Source organism: Musca autumnalis, unplaced genomic scaffold (assembly GCF_047663935.1).
Source record: "Musca autumnalis isolate F117 unplaced genomic scaffold, ASM4766393v1 scaffold_1, whole genome shotgun sequence".
Taxonomy (NCBI): Eukaryota; Metazoa; Arthropoda; class Insecta; order Diptera; family Muscidae; genus Musca; species Musca autumnalis.
This window is the reverse complement of record NW_027411644.1, coordinates 134,577,052-134,592,421: the sequence shown is the minus strand read 5'-3', so window position 1 is coordinate 134,592,421 and position 15,370 is coordinate 134,577,052. Positions and strand designations below refer to the sequence as shown.

At 34.3% G+C, this 15,370-nt stretch overlaps 1 protein-coding gene across 4 annotated transcripts in view; it reads right to left on the bottom strand.

The window, feature by feature from the left end:
- Positions 1-15,370, bottom strand: part of LOC141386709 (trypsin-1) — a 236,789-nt gene that overhangs the window by 164,447 nt on the left and 56,972 nt on the right. The window lies entirely within an intron of this gene.

Sequence of the window (15,370 nt, the reverse complement as noted above, 5' to 3'; positions counted from 1 at the left end):
AGAGTCCGTTTTAATTATGCGTCTTTGTTGCAAATCTTCTACAAAATACATATTAAAATGACTAAATAAGTCGAAAAGAGCATGAACATGTATTCATGAATTAAACTATATTTATATATTTTAAATCAGATTATTGGTGGTGTTTTTATTGGGATGGCTGTTACAATTTTCTTTAATAAAAAATGGTCTGGCTTATTCCCATTGTTGTTGTTCTAATATTTTAAAACAACTAATTTACTAGTGGAGTAAATATGGCATTGTTTACCGAGGGCTAAGGCAGAGAACACTATATGTTGCCTTGTTTGCCTATATGATCCGTCAAAGTTAATCTATCAAGATAAATCTTCTATACTGTTATGTGTCGTTGATTTACAAGGACAGCAGAGGGAATTGAAACTATAATCTTCCCTGCCTTACTTTTGGCAAACAATACCTAATTTTCTCCACTAATAAATTACTTGTGTTACAATATTAAAACAGCAACAATGGGATTAAGCCTATATAAAAAAGTTTATATATTGAAAATTAAAAAAAAAAATATGTATATATATATTATGTTTACCTGTAAAGGCGATGATGATCATATGATTTTTTTGTGTTTTTTCTCTTTCGAGACGAGCTAAATCATAAGAAGGGAATGTAAATGGAAAAGAATGTCCGAGAAATTGTCATTAGAAATCACTAAACTACGTGTTTCGCACTTGATGGGGGTGCTCATCAGGTGTATTTCGTGCAGCAAGCTTTCGTTCTATATTACTGAATTCAATATGGGTTAACTAACACTAACACACAACTGCCATTGTCTCCCATACGCAGTTTTCGGATGATTTAGCTCGTCTCGAAAGAGAAAAATCAAAAAATATTTTTTGATGTCTTTACCCATCAGAAAATGTTCTCGAAATTGGAAGCAGTAAATAATTTCATGGCTTCAATACCGCTTTCTACAATGATTCCGAAGCGCTTCCGTTTCCTCACGGTATGTTTTATGCATAACTTCTGGCACTTTTTACAAATCTGAATTTTGTACACATGAGGCCTGTTCCAGAACTGCAATAATCTACTAATTTTTACTATTTTTACCGATAGCATAAAGGAAAAATTGTTATCGTAGTAAAAATTAGTAGCTTTTTTCAGGTTCTGGAACAAAGCAATGGTGTGAACCATAACAAAATTTTTATGCATCAAAGTGATATGGGTATACATATGCATATTTTACGAATAGAACGCGCTCTATTCTCGTCTGTACAACAAAAGGAAAACAGCTATTTCATTTGTTCGCAATATTAAAAACAGAAAGAACAGAAAACGAATGAAAAATAAAATTTTGCGGTTCAGAAGGAATTACATATGGGCGAAAAAACAGTGACTGTCGCTATGCATAACATGTATAAAACATACCGTGTAGAAACCCCATAAGTAAATTTGCTTTTAGAGTATGTGCGAGTTATTTTGGCGATTACATACTTAATTAGTTATAATCTGTCCTATAAAATATACGTATTCTGCTTTTTCAGAAAACATTTTATAGGACAAAGGGGAAATGGGGATCCTCTCAGGTGTATACTTCGGTACGGAAAGTCTCTGATCGCCACTCACTTGGAAATTGCCAGAGATGATTCACTTGCTGAATTTTCCAATCAGCTCACTACTTCCGATTTTAAATCAAATATTCCATGGTAGTATCTTACAGACAACCGTTTGTCGATGGCTAGAGTAAGAAGGCGATCCGGCCTAGAGGGTTTCGTTGGGAATCCCAACGCCAGGATCGGATGTTGTCGTCTAATCAGCCTCACATCCAAAAGAAACCGATTGCAACGTAGTGTCTGTTCCCACATTGGGTGACTACAAACTGCGTCTGTACTCCAGAGGAGCGGCTGAATACTAGAAGGAAAACTGTATACCCATTAGAAGGCAACGGGAAACCACTGATGTATCATCCCTCGAAAATCATACAATTATGAATACAAGACAAAACATTTGTCCCTCAATCTACGGTAACTCGAGGGTGCTAAAAATCCCCGGAGGTCAAACAAAACAAACAAAAATTGGAACGTGGAACGTGCTTCTACAGCTGACAAAACCAACGAGGAATTAGAACTCTTTTATAACGAAATTTGTGAACTCTTTAATCTGACAAAACCACATAAAATAACCATTGTTCAGGGGGATTTTAGCGCGAAGGTAGGAAGCAACGCTGTTCTAGGAACAAGTGGACAATATAGATTGGGAAATAGAAATGAAAGAGGTGACAGACTAATAGAATTCTCCCAAGAATACTGAATGAAAGTAGCAAACACATATTTCTGCCTACCCGACGACTGTACACATGGAAATCGCCACAAGATAGAGCAGAAAACACAAGTATAAACCAAACTGATTTCTTTCTCATATATACGCGTCACTTTACGTCTATAACGAAGGCCTAGACATAGAAGAGCCATGCCAAACGATGCAGTGAATATAGACTCATAAGACCATTAAAGATAGTCCTTAAAAAAAATTCATAATAGGAATAGGAATTTTTTAATTGACTTATATCTCCAACACAAAAAAGGATATGAAGAAAGTATTTACGCAGATTTTTAGTGCATTCAGTCGACAATTTAGAACCACGATATAAGAAATTAATCAACTCGTTTACATTGTTAAAAAATTAAATTAGCTAAAATACTTACCCCCTGTTTATGTATGTCGACCGAAAGGTTTCATGTGCTTCCGAAGTTGAAAAAAATCATTTTCTGTTCATGTAAACACCTACGAAAATCTATGCGACCGACAAACCATACGAAATAACACGTAAACGTACACTTTTTCATGTAAACTTGGGTTTTTGTATTTCGAAAGGATTGTCTTTTGTAGAAAGAGAATGTCAAAATCACTCGTTTGCTTTGTAGCTGTCGAGTAGAACGTAAACTCGCGGCTAACACCGAAAATCTTAAAACAAATTTATACACATTCTTGAAACAAAATAAAAATTTTATAGACACGTTTTAAAGGCGGTTTCATTCATTAATTTCAAAAAATCAATTTAATAAATACCGACACATTTTAATTTCTCAAACAAAACAAATCCCACATATTTCAATGTTTGTATGTATATGTGGATTTTGTTTTTATTTCTCATTTGGCTCTCATTTATGGAACATAGTTGTACAAATGTACATTCAAATTAGTAGTATTTCGCATATGATACGTAACGGCAGTCGCACGATAGTTTGCGAAATACATGAACGCATTTGTAGACGGAAGTGAGTGTCAGTTTTCCTTTCGTACGGATTTTCGTACGGTATACATAAAGAGGCGGTAAGAATTTTAACACCAAGCGAAACTCGTACAGCAATTATAAAGACAAATTATTTGTTAATATAATTAATTCTAGTACATGTTCTTGTTTTTTTTTTTGTTAAATTCTACGATCGATTTAGTGTAACATTAGTTCTTCTTTACAATTGATAGGGCCAATTCTGGAAACTTGCATAAGATTAAATGGGAAAGAAGCGTAAAAATAAAATAAAAATTATTTTTATGAAACCACGTAAGAAAATAATTTATTCAACTTTACAAAAACAATTTTTTCGATTCAGCAGATATCGAAAATTAAAACTGCAGCGCAATCCAATATTTTATGCCTACTGATAAGAAAAAAAACACATATGAAATATTTAAAAATTAATAATATTTTCTTGTGGATAGTTTGATACACGAAGCGCAAAATGAGTTGATTTTTAGTGTCCCAACACTCTAATCTATTGAGAAAAATATTTAGAAGCTTATATTTCCAATGTGCAGTCAAATTTTGACCACATACATGCCTTGTCAATTGGTGATAAAAAAGGCGTAAAAAAGCTATACATAAATTTATCCAAGAGCGATGTTTAGAATATCAAAACAATACCAATGAATGAATAAATTTTCTTAAAACAGTGTAATTTTCATAAATGCAACAAGTTCTGTGCAGAACCTGGCATTACATTGTGAAAAAACACACAAATCGCTTCATGTCTAATACACAAATAATAAAACATAACACACATACACAAATAATAAAACATAACATCTTACAATTAAAATGAGTTCTTCTACCTGGCGAATAATGTATTGGTCAAGGTAAGCGTTGTTCTTTCCTCCAAAACCCTGACTAAGTTCGGCCGGTCCGAACTTGTTATACCCTCCACCAGGAGTGTTATTAAAGTAAAATGGAACAATTAGCTTCCTTTCGTTTATGCAAAAGACTTAATACCAAATTTCAGCAATTTCGGTAAAACAATATCACTAACCTTTAAAATACGGAAATTCGGGAGGTACCGGGGGCTATATCAAAACGTCGATCTATACCGACAAATTTCTGACTCAAAGAAGACTAAATACCAAATTTACGATATTTCAGTAGGATAAAATACCGTAAATCACGAGGTACGCTTCTATGGGGGATATAGGAAGAAGTGGACTTATACTGATATTTCTTTTCTGGAACATTTTATAACACCATGAAAGACTAAATAACAAATTTCAGTCATTTCGGTGGGATATTAACGTCACATCCCTCACAATTATTAGGGAGGTACCGTTTTATGGGGGATATATCGAAACGACGAAATTCAGTCGGAAAGGGTTTTACTTTCAACGTAGAGTAAATACCAAATCTCAGCCATTTCTGTTTGTAGTTGTGGCCACAACCATCAAAAAAAGGCGTGGACCTATATATGAGGACTAAAGACCAATTTTCAGCTTTATCGGAGAAATATTGAGGCCACACCTTTCAAAATACCGGAAATCGGGAGGTACCGCTCTTTGGGGCTATATGAAGGCGTGTACACATACCAACAACATTCTGGGGGAAAATTTTATATTTGTATACACCAAATTTCAGCCATTTCGGTGAGATAACGAAGCTAAAATCTTCAAAATACCGAAAATCGGGTGGTACCGTTCTATGGGGGCTGTATTAAGGCGTGGGCCTGTACCAACAAATTTCTGTGGGAAAGTTTTAGTACCCGAACGAAGACTACATACCAAATTTCAGCCATTTCGGAGTAATATTGAGACCACAACCTTGAAAATACCGAAAATCGGGAGGTACCGTTCAATGGGGGCTATATGAAGGTGTGGCCACTTTGGATTAATATTGAGGTCTGTTCACGCCGGATTTCCCCAATCGGCAACCCTTATTCGCATTTTGCTATGTTCCGAAATATTTGCATTCGGCATCTCTAAATCTGTTCAGAATTGTACCTGTATGCTCTCATTTTCACTCTCTGAACTTTCTTACTGAACTTACATTGTAATTTTCTTCATAATAAACACTTGTTAACTGTTATCACTTGTTAACTGTTATCACTTGTTATCAACCAATACTGTTGTCCTTGGTAAGCGGTCGTTCCTGGTCAAAGAATTAAATAAAGAACCATAATTGTTCTCGCCTAATACACTGCATTTTCTTTTCCTTTTTTCATTGCATTATTCCTTGGTGGATGAATCTTGAGGAAAATATTTCCACAATTGAAATATTTTCGAGGCTCACGGCAAGAATCCAACCGCCCTTCTTTCTAGTGAGAACACCCACAATTGGTGTTTTCAGGGTCAAAACCTCCAAAATATCGAAAATCGGGAGGTACCATTCTAAGGGGGCTATATGGAGGCGTTGACCTACACCGACAAATTTAGAGGGGAAAGTTGAATACCCCTAACGAAGACTAAATACCAAATTTCAGCCATTTCAATGGATTATTGTGGCCATAACCTTCAAAATACGGAAAATCGGGAGGTACCGTTCAATGGGGGCTATATGAAGGCGTGGGCCTGTACCGACAAATTTCTGGGCGAAAGTTTCGTACCACCAACGAAGACTAAATACCAAATTTCAGCAATTTCGGAGTAATATTGAAACCACAACCTTCAGAATACCTAAAATCGGGAGGTACCGTTCTATGGGTGCTAAAGTATAAAAATCAAAAATAACAATAAATAAATATATGGCTGATACTATGTCCGGAAAACAAAGCCTTATGAACAGACTCACTGAATACAACGATATACTATGGGCTAAAAATTAATATCCAAAAGACTAAGTTCATGGTGATTAGCAGAAAGAATTCGCACGCAGACACAACTTTAAAAATACATAGCTCTATTATTGAAAGAGTAAAATGTTTTAAATACCTAGGCGTTCTAATTAATGAGGAATGGGACAACAGCAAAGAAATTGAATTGACGCGTTTTTTTTCAAATATAAAAAAGTCTTAACAAGCCATAACATAAACATTGAAACGAAGAAAAGATTTATATTTGGTCAGTATTGCTATATACAGTATATACAGTGGAAATTTGGACCATTAAAAGGCTCAAGGCATTTGAGGTACGGGTTTACAGAAGAATACTAAAAATACCCTGGACAGCTCACATATCGAACGAAGAGGTTCTCCGAAGAATGAACCACATCCAAGAACTAATAAAACATATCAAAAAGCAAAAGAGCGCATACGTAGGACACATTATGAGGAATCCCAAATATAAACAACTTCAAGAAATTCTCCAAGCAAAAATGGACGGTAGAAATTCCAAAAATAAACAGTTTGGCTCAAAGACATACAACAATGGACCGGATATCATAATGCAGACCACCTTAGCAACTCATCAGGAAATAGAAAACTCTTTAGTCAAATCATAAATAACATTTAATGAAAATAGAAACTATGTAATTGTATGATCGCTAATATTCGAAAATCGAATAAGCAAATAAAGAAGAAGAAGATAGGTCAAAGAGGCTATCCAGGGTTTAAAATGCCAACGCCATATTAGCAAAAGGGTCGAAAATTTGCAGCTTTGCCTGCTAAAATTTCTTTGAAATATGTTTAGCAACAATAAACAAAGGCAACATGTAGCAACACATTACACAAAAAATATTGCTAGCGAAGCTAATGCTATTTGATACTGTTGTTTGATATTGTTGTTATAATAAAAGAGCATCAAACATGTACACGGTGCGCATTAACTATATTTAAGTCTGGGAAGTTTTTGCGGATTCTGAAACTACAATGATCATAGATGGGAAAAATTAAAAAAAAAATAAAGAAAATCGCCTGAGGGATTTTTAAATAAATCGCGGTCAAAGTTTAAGTTTTTAAGGCTTTTTTAGATTTTCACGATTTAGCTTGGAAGTCCCATCGGGGTTAAAGAAAATGTTACAGCATTGAAAATTCTCTACAAGATTGACCTTTATGACATTTTCATAGGTTTTACTAATTTTGAGATATAGAAGTTCTAATTGGGACAATGCACAATGGTCCCAAATCCAAATTTTCTGGCCAAAACTATTTCAACGTCCATTTTGTATTGAAATTAAGTATTATTTATAATAAATGTGTACAAACAGCAATTCTTACATTATATCGACCAAAATGGCCAAAAACTGCCAAAATTTGTTGAACAGGGTCGTCCCGTTATGTGGGGTCTAAACCAAAACATTGACCTATGTTAATAATTTTTGGTGCGAAGGATTCATATCTTCCAAGAGGTCACAATACCAAATTTCAGCCGAATCGGTCAAAAAGTGTCGCTAAAATCCACAAAATATCTAAAATCGGACGGCACTTTTATGTGGGGGCTATGACGAAAAATGGACCTATTTTCAAAAAAATTATACACACTTGTTTTCTACACTCTGAAACCCTTAAATATGAATTTTAAGGAAAATCGGTTGATAGATGTGGGTGTTACCGTTCTATTTCAATTGTATACTACGTACAGTCACAACAGGTATTTACAAAAAATTCTCCCATCTTAAAATAAAAAAATCCACTTTATTTTAACTGTGGCAAATTTGAGCACGATTTGACTTCTGAATTTATTAGTACAGACCCCCTGCTATCTTTCAAATTCGATTTGGTGGTGGACATATTGGGACATTTTTTTAAAATTTTAAGTATTGTTTGTTTTGTTTATTGTTGAAGTTCAATCTCATTTTCGATTGTTTGAGTGGAGTATTCCCCCATTGGCTCAACTTCATTTATTACCCTCTATTACAGAGAGTAATGTTTTTCAAAACGAACTGACAGTGTTGCAAAATTTTACTGATCGCTACCAATATCATGATTTCATCCCGGCGAAGGGAATTATCAATTGGCTTCTCAGTTTTTGAAATGATGCCTTTTTAGCGAAAAACCGAACTCTTTAAGTGTCTAGTATTCTCATATGAATGAGAATCACACTCACTTTTCGGCTTTTCCAAAGAAACACCAAAATCAAAATATTTTGCAACATGTCAGCACGTATCAACTAAGAATTCTTCGAATTCTGTGAGTTGAAAAGAAACACCAACACAGTTGCCTGTGAGGTAGTTATTGGAATTTTGTTTTTTTGTTTTTAACAAAGCTCCATTCATTCGCCCGTGCCTCGGCTGTTTTTTGTTTGTTTTGTTTATTGTTGAAGTTCAATCTCATTTTCGATTGTTTGAGTGGAGTATTCCCCCATTGGCTCAACTTCATTTATTACCCTCTATTACAGAGAGTAATGTTTTTCAAAACGAACTGACAGTGTTGCAAAATTTTACTGATCGCTACCAATATCATGATTTCATCCCGGCGAAGGGAATTATCAATTGGCTTCTCAGTTTTTGAAATGATGCCTTTTTAGCGAAAAACCGAACTCTTTAAGTGTCTAGTATTCTCATATGAATGAGAATCACACTCACTTTTCGGCTTTTCCAAAGAAACACCAAAATCAAAATATTTTGCAACATGTCAGCACGTATCAACTAAGAATTCTTCGAATTCTGTGAGTTGAAAAGAACACCAACACAGTTGCCTGTGACGTTGTTATTGGAATTTTGTTTTTTTGTTTTTAACAAAGCTCCATTCATTCGCCCGTGCCTCGGCTGTTTTTTGTTTGTTTTGTTTATTGTTGAAGTTCAATCTCATTTTGTTTGGTTTATAGTCAGAGAAGTGTAAAAACGCATTAAAAATAGGTATATGCTTTTCCTCCTGCTTTAGGCTGGTTAGAAGACACCAAACATAATTTATTATTTCTAAGTAAACTTTGAATTCTGTTGAAAAATACATGAGATATGCAATTTTTAATTTAAAACTTCTCTACAAGTGGTGTCTTAGACACGCCGTTCGGACTCGGCGATAAATAGTAGTCCCCTATCGTTGAGCTAATATGAACTCATTGATATGAGAGAAGTCTCCCTTGTCCCTTCTGGCATGTTTTTGGAACAATTATTATTATTATGAAATTTGTATACCCTCCACCATAGAATGGAGGGCATATTTTTCCGTTTGTCACGCATTAAAATACTTATCTGCAACCCTATAAAGTATACATATGTATTTGTTATGAGGATAAAATTCTGAGTCGATATAGTATAGATTGACTGATATAGTCTATCAAAATTAAAAATTTGTTAAAGAAGTTTTTATTATATCGCACAGTGGATCCATCCATTGGCCAAAAATAAAAAAAATGTATGTCAAAATTTTGGTACAACATCTGACAACTCTGACAGCTATGACATAGACATTTTTAAAAATATATTTGTTTTTGTTTCATTCGAACGCGATCTTCTTAAGAATAGCTTCAAAATAATAATTTTTGTTGTAAGTACAACCTATATTTTAAGTGCAAGTAAATATATTCAAAATATCGCGAAACAAATACGTATAGCAAAATATTATAGTGGATTTTGAAGGAGGAGGTAATAGCTTAATTTTCATTAAAACATAGTGTTTTAGCGTGTTGTGGAATTCTAGTTATCTGCATATTTTCTTAGTGTATTTTGTAATGCCAATTCGATTATACACTTAAATTTGATCTAAGGTTTTAGTCATAATGCCCACCTCGGGAATAATTTTCCAAAGTAGGTCCTGGGTTTAAGATTATTCAGTATTAAAATCATCTGCCATCTAGTGCCAGACTATAAATGGTGGGTCGCTGACTAAAGCTGCCCTAGAATAGGGTTTCTATTGATATATTAGCGTATAACTCTGTTATCTGACCACGTACATTAACATAATTGGCATCAGTGGGAAGATGAAGAAATCTGCTTCCAAATTTGTCTTACGCTGGCGGTAAGTGCCTTCCAGGAAGAACGCTATAAGATCTATATTAAACATTTTACCAATTTTCAGAAAAAATGTTTTTTTTTTATCCGCTAAAATGGTGTGTTTACATGTCAAGAAAAGTCGAAAAATTTGAAAAGCATTCGCAGCTTATGAATGAAATAAATGTACAATTTCCAGATTTAAACTTATAGTTGATAGCATTGACAATGTTTTTCGTAAAAAGATATTTATACATAGTTTTCTAACTTCCTTAAAAATAAATTTTTTGTAAATAAATTTTCTGGTACTTTTGAAATCAGTGCTATAAATTTATGTTGAGTTTCTTTTCAACTCACAGAATTCGAAGAATTCTTAGTTGATACGTGCTGACATGTTGCAAAATATTTTGATTTTGGTGTTTCTTTGGAAAAGCCGAAAAGTGAGTGTGATTCTCATGCATATGATAATACTAGACACTTAAAGAGTTCGGTTTTTCGCTAAAAAGGCATCATTTCAAAAACTGAGAAGCCAATTGATAATTCCCTTCGCCGGGATGAAATCATGATATTGGTAGCGATCAGTAAAATTTTGCAACACTGTCAGTTCGTTTTGAAAAACATTACTCTCTGTAATAGAGGGTAATAAATGAAGTTGAGCCAATGGGGGAATACTCCACTCAAACAATCGAAAATGAGATTGAACTTCAACAATAAACAAAACGAACAAAAAACAGCCGAGGCACGGGCGAATGAATGGAGCTTTGTTAAAAACAAAAAAACAAAATTCCAATAACTACCTCACAGGCAACTGTGTTGGTGTTTCTTTTCAACTCACAGAATTCGAAGAATTCTTAGTTGATACGTGCTGACATGTTGCAAAATATTTTGATTTTGGTGTTTCTTTGGAAAAGCCGAAAAGTGAGTGTGATTCTCATTCATATGAGAATACTAGACACTTAAAGAGTTCGGTTTTTCGCTAAAAAGGCATCATTTCAAAAACTGAGAAGCCAATTGATAATTCCCTTCGCCGGGATGAAATCATGATATTGGTAGCGATCAGTAAAATTTTGCAACACTGTCAGTTCGTTTTGAAAAACATTACTCTCTGTAATAGAGGGTAATAAATGAAGTTGAGCCAATGGGGGAATACTCCACTCAAACAATTTTAAGTATTTTTAAAAAATATGTGTAAAAATAATTTTTAATATATATAAAAACATTGATTTTATTACGCTAATTTTACAAATTTCATCGTTCTTTTTGTAAATATTATGAAAGTACTCATTAACAGCTTACCGATTCATAATAACTTTGGTCTCACTTCTGTATATTTATGCAACGACGCAATACAACATAAATTGTATATTTTACAGCACAAAGTCTGTTTTATTTTTACATAAAAAAGTGTCAACTTTGGTACTGCGCCAATCAACGAATACTAACGTTATTTACAAAAACTAATTATTTTCAGATGACTTGATGTGTTTTTTATTATTCTGTGCAAAAAAATATTAAAATTTCGAAACTTCAAAAATAGGGTTTTGGCCAAAAATTTCCTGATTGAAACCTATGTGCAATGTACTGACTGTATCGCCTCCCTATAAAACAGTGTCATTTACTGTGCGCCTTAACTAACTTTAACTGAAAACCTCTTACACCTGGGAAGTGTTACAAGTGGGAAGCGTTTGTTAAATTAATCACGGTCAAAATTCACATTTTTATGGTTTTTTACGTTTTCATGATTTAGCCTGGAAACCGCAGAATCTATCGAAATGAAAATTTTCTACAATATTTTCTTTAGTCATATTTCGATAGGACTTGCCGTTTCCAAACAAAATCGTGAAAACCTAAGGCGCGCTGTGTATATACTCATATTTTCCTGCACACATTATTCCTGCACAGAAATCCATAGGTTTCTTCGATAACTCAGGATTACCGTATGTTGAGCAGTGAAGGGAGAAAAGAACCAAAGAAATAAATATTGGTTATTCTTCTTTTCTAACAACAAAGATTACCTTTTGTAATCGGTGATAGTTAGATAGAGGTTCTGAGTGATCGCAGAGGATCCCATGTCATATACTAATACAATTACAATTATTCAATACAATACAATACAATTACAATTATAACAACCCGACAACAACCGATGCCCAGCGGCGATCCGCACACTACGGTCTCCGCAGAGGGAGTTGTAGAGGAGATGCCAGTGCGCCAATCAGCATCGGTGATTGATTGAGCAGGGGAAGTTGAGGGACAAAGTATCTAACTTATACATTGCCGCCCACCTTGATACACGTAAACGTGGATCAACAAATTAAAGCTAGGAATAATTACTATAAAGATTAATAGTATGCCAGTAATAAGATTCTGAACGTAAACTCAGATTCCCAAGTGAGCTATAGTTCAAATTAGCGATTTCTATAAACGAGTAATTAATAAATGATCGACTCCGATATTTACTCGATTCAACAATGAACAATTCAATTTTAGTTTTCAAGATATAATAGTACAAGCGATTTATTTCAAGAATTGACTATAGAGGTCGATTTTTAATATCATTATCGGTTGCGAAGTTATGTGCTTGGGCGGTACGAACTGAACCGGTAAGGAGGTACCCGAAAATAGACTTTTGGGCCAGCAACGAATCTAAAACAATTTTAGGTTCAGCTTCAAGTACTTGGTGGTATAGATCAGCACCAAGTAGCAAGTCTATTGGGCTGTCATCAAAGGAATCCGCTAATTCTAAATTAGGGATCTGAGCTTTCAATTTCGATATATGTAGGTGGAGGCAAAAACAATTTCTTTTTGATATAAGGCAAAACTACTGCAGAATTTTCAACAATTCTAGAAGAACTTTTGAGGGTCGACAATTTCAGGGAACAAACTTCTCTTGGTGTACCAGACTTTGGTTTACTAGAACAAGATCTAGCAGGGCGAATAGCAAACCCAATATTTTTCATAAGTTTCCTGGATACTATAGAAACTTCAGACGATGGGTCAATGATTGCCCGATCAGTATGCGATTTACCGTTATGGACTATGTTTACTTTTGCGGTTCCAAGGATAACATTATTATCTATTGAATGGATAGGAACCGGATTTAGCTTGTTTTTGTAGGCAGTTTCTCGACTTTTGACATCAGTAAAAGCCGGAGATGTCTTCGACGTTGGGGAAGCACCAACTTTTCGAATTTGTGGCCGGTGGAGAAGGCTGTGATGTCTTTGCTTGCATGTGTTGCAACTATAATTGCTGTTACATTTCTTAACAGCATGACCACGACATAAGTAATTTAGGCAATAATTATGCTTTTTCACAATCGATAATTTGTCCTTAAATGATAGTTTAACAAACTGGGGGTAGAGACGAAGAACGTGGCTCTGGCTGGGACAAATAGGGCAAGTACTTGTCAACAAATTTGTGGACCGAGGAGGTGATACATCGGTAGATTTATGTACTGACAACGCTTTATTGGAGTAGCGAGATGAGACAACTTTCTTTGTGACCAGATTTCCGTACAAGTTTTGGATACAAGTCAATGTTTGTATCCTCTCTGAGGAAAGCATATAAGTCTCTCCAAGAAGGCAACGACGACTTGTTTTTGATGCTTTGCTCCCACAGAGTCAATGTCAATTTAGGAAAACGCTGCACACAAATACAAACTATTATTGGATCCCAATGATCCGTGACGACGTCATAGACGGTGTGATAGACGTTTTGGCTGAAAATTCCAAGAATATTGGCCTTTTAGAAATTTTGACCTAATTGACATATTTTTGTGGCATACAATACATACATTGAAAACTCAATTTACTTTAAACCAAAAGCAGTTTATTGACAGAAACTTAAATAGATACAGAATTGGAAAATGACAGATATATCTAAAAATGAGGAGCGAATATGCAGACTTTCTCTATCACGCATTGCTCCAAACAGAGAAATATTTCTTTTCCACAAACTGAACTTCTTACTTCTGGTATGTAAGCGCAAAAATGATATTGAAGATTTGTTTGGGCATATTTTCTGTCAGTTAACCTATTGTTCTCACTGACCATTGATTTACAACAATGTTTCCGAAGACCACCGTTGAATATACATAGCCATGAGTATATAAACAGAGAGTTAGTTTTCTTATTGATCGCCCTAAGTCTCGCTATTTGACTTGGTTTTTTGTTTCGACATACTCAGGTCGAATAAACTACCTGGAAAACAAGCATGCGATGGTCTACATTTGGTCCAAACATCTTATTTCAAGTTAAAGCAGTTAATAGAACACACTTTGTTTATGGCATTTAATGCATAAATCTGACCGTCTTTTCGGTTACAATATCTGATAGTGTAGAACTTCGATTTTAAAGAACATATTGTTTTCACACCAAATATTTTATTGGCCATTAAAGCAGTTAATAGAACACACTTTGTTTATGGCATTTAATGCACAAATCTGACCGTCTTTTCGGTTACAATATCTGATAGTGTAGAACTTCGATTTTAAAGAACATATTGCTTTCACACCAATATTTTATTGGTCATCTTTATGTACGTTGACAATCACAAGTCACAGTATTCAATTAAAAAGTTAAATTTATAATTTTGTTCCATTTGTATCTGCACTTAACAGATGGAGCAGCTCTGTGCCCAAGAGCCAAAACTGAAATTCCCTAGGAATTTGCTCCTACTTTAGCATGTAGAAGAAATGTAAACAATGGGTCGTCGTAAACATGTATTACTGCTGTGCAATCTGCACTTCTGTCAGTACTGTTTTGTAAAACATTCTAAATTTCCATTTAAAGAGTTTTCTGAAACGAATAATAAAACAAGTAACAAGTAAAGGAGAGAAACTCTAACTCCACTTAACTTTCACTCACCTATAATTTGGAGTTATTCCTTTAATTTTAGTTATAAATGAAATTTGTCTTGTACTCCATGAGGTTGATTACAATCTTTGTTTTTGTTTCGGTTCTCTTTTCTGACAATTCGTTCTTAAGTTCTTGCATTGTAACTCGATCTCACATTAAATTCACCACTGTAGTTTATATGTGGTGTATGTCTAGGATAGAACCACTCACAGTATACCAACATGATTTTTTACAATTAATCCATTAAATACGCTTTAAATCAATAAGATAATATTATTTTTGATTTCTAGGACATTTATTGGATATACTATGTTGGTTAATGGATTTTTCTTATATAAATAAATCATTCAACTAGAAGTGATATCCTACTCAATTTGGTTGGCAACCATAGTCTATGCATATTTTTGTCATTTCATTTTGATCCTGTTTTCTACGCAACCAACTTTTAAGCTTGACAAAATTCAGACAAAATTTATTC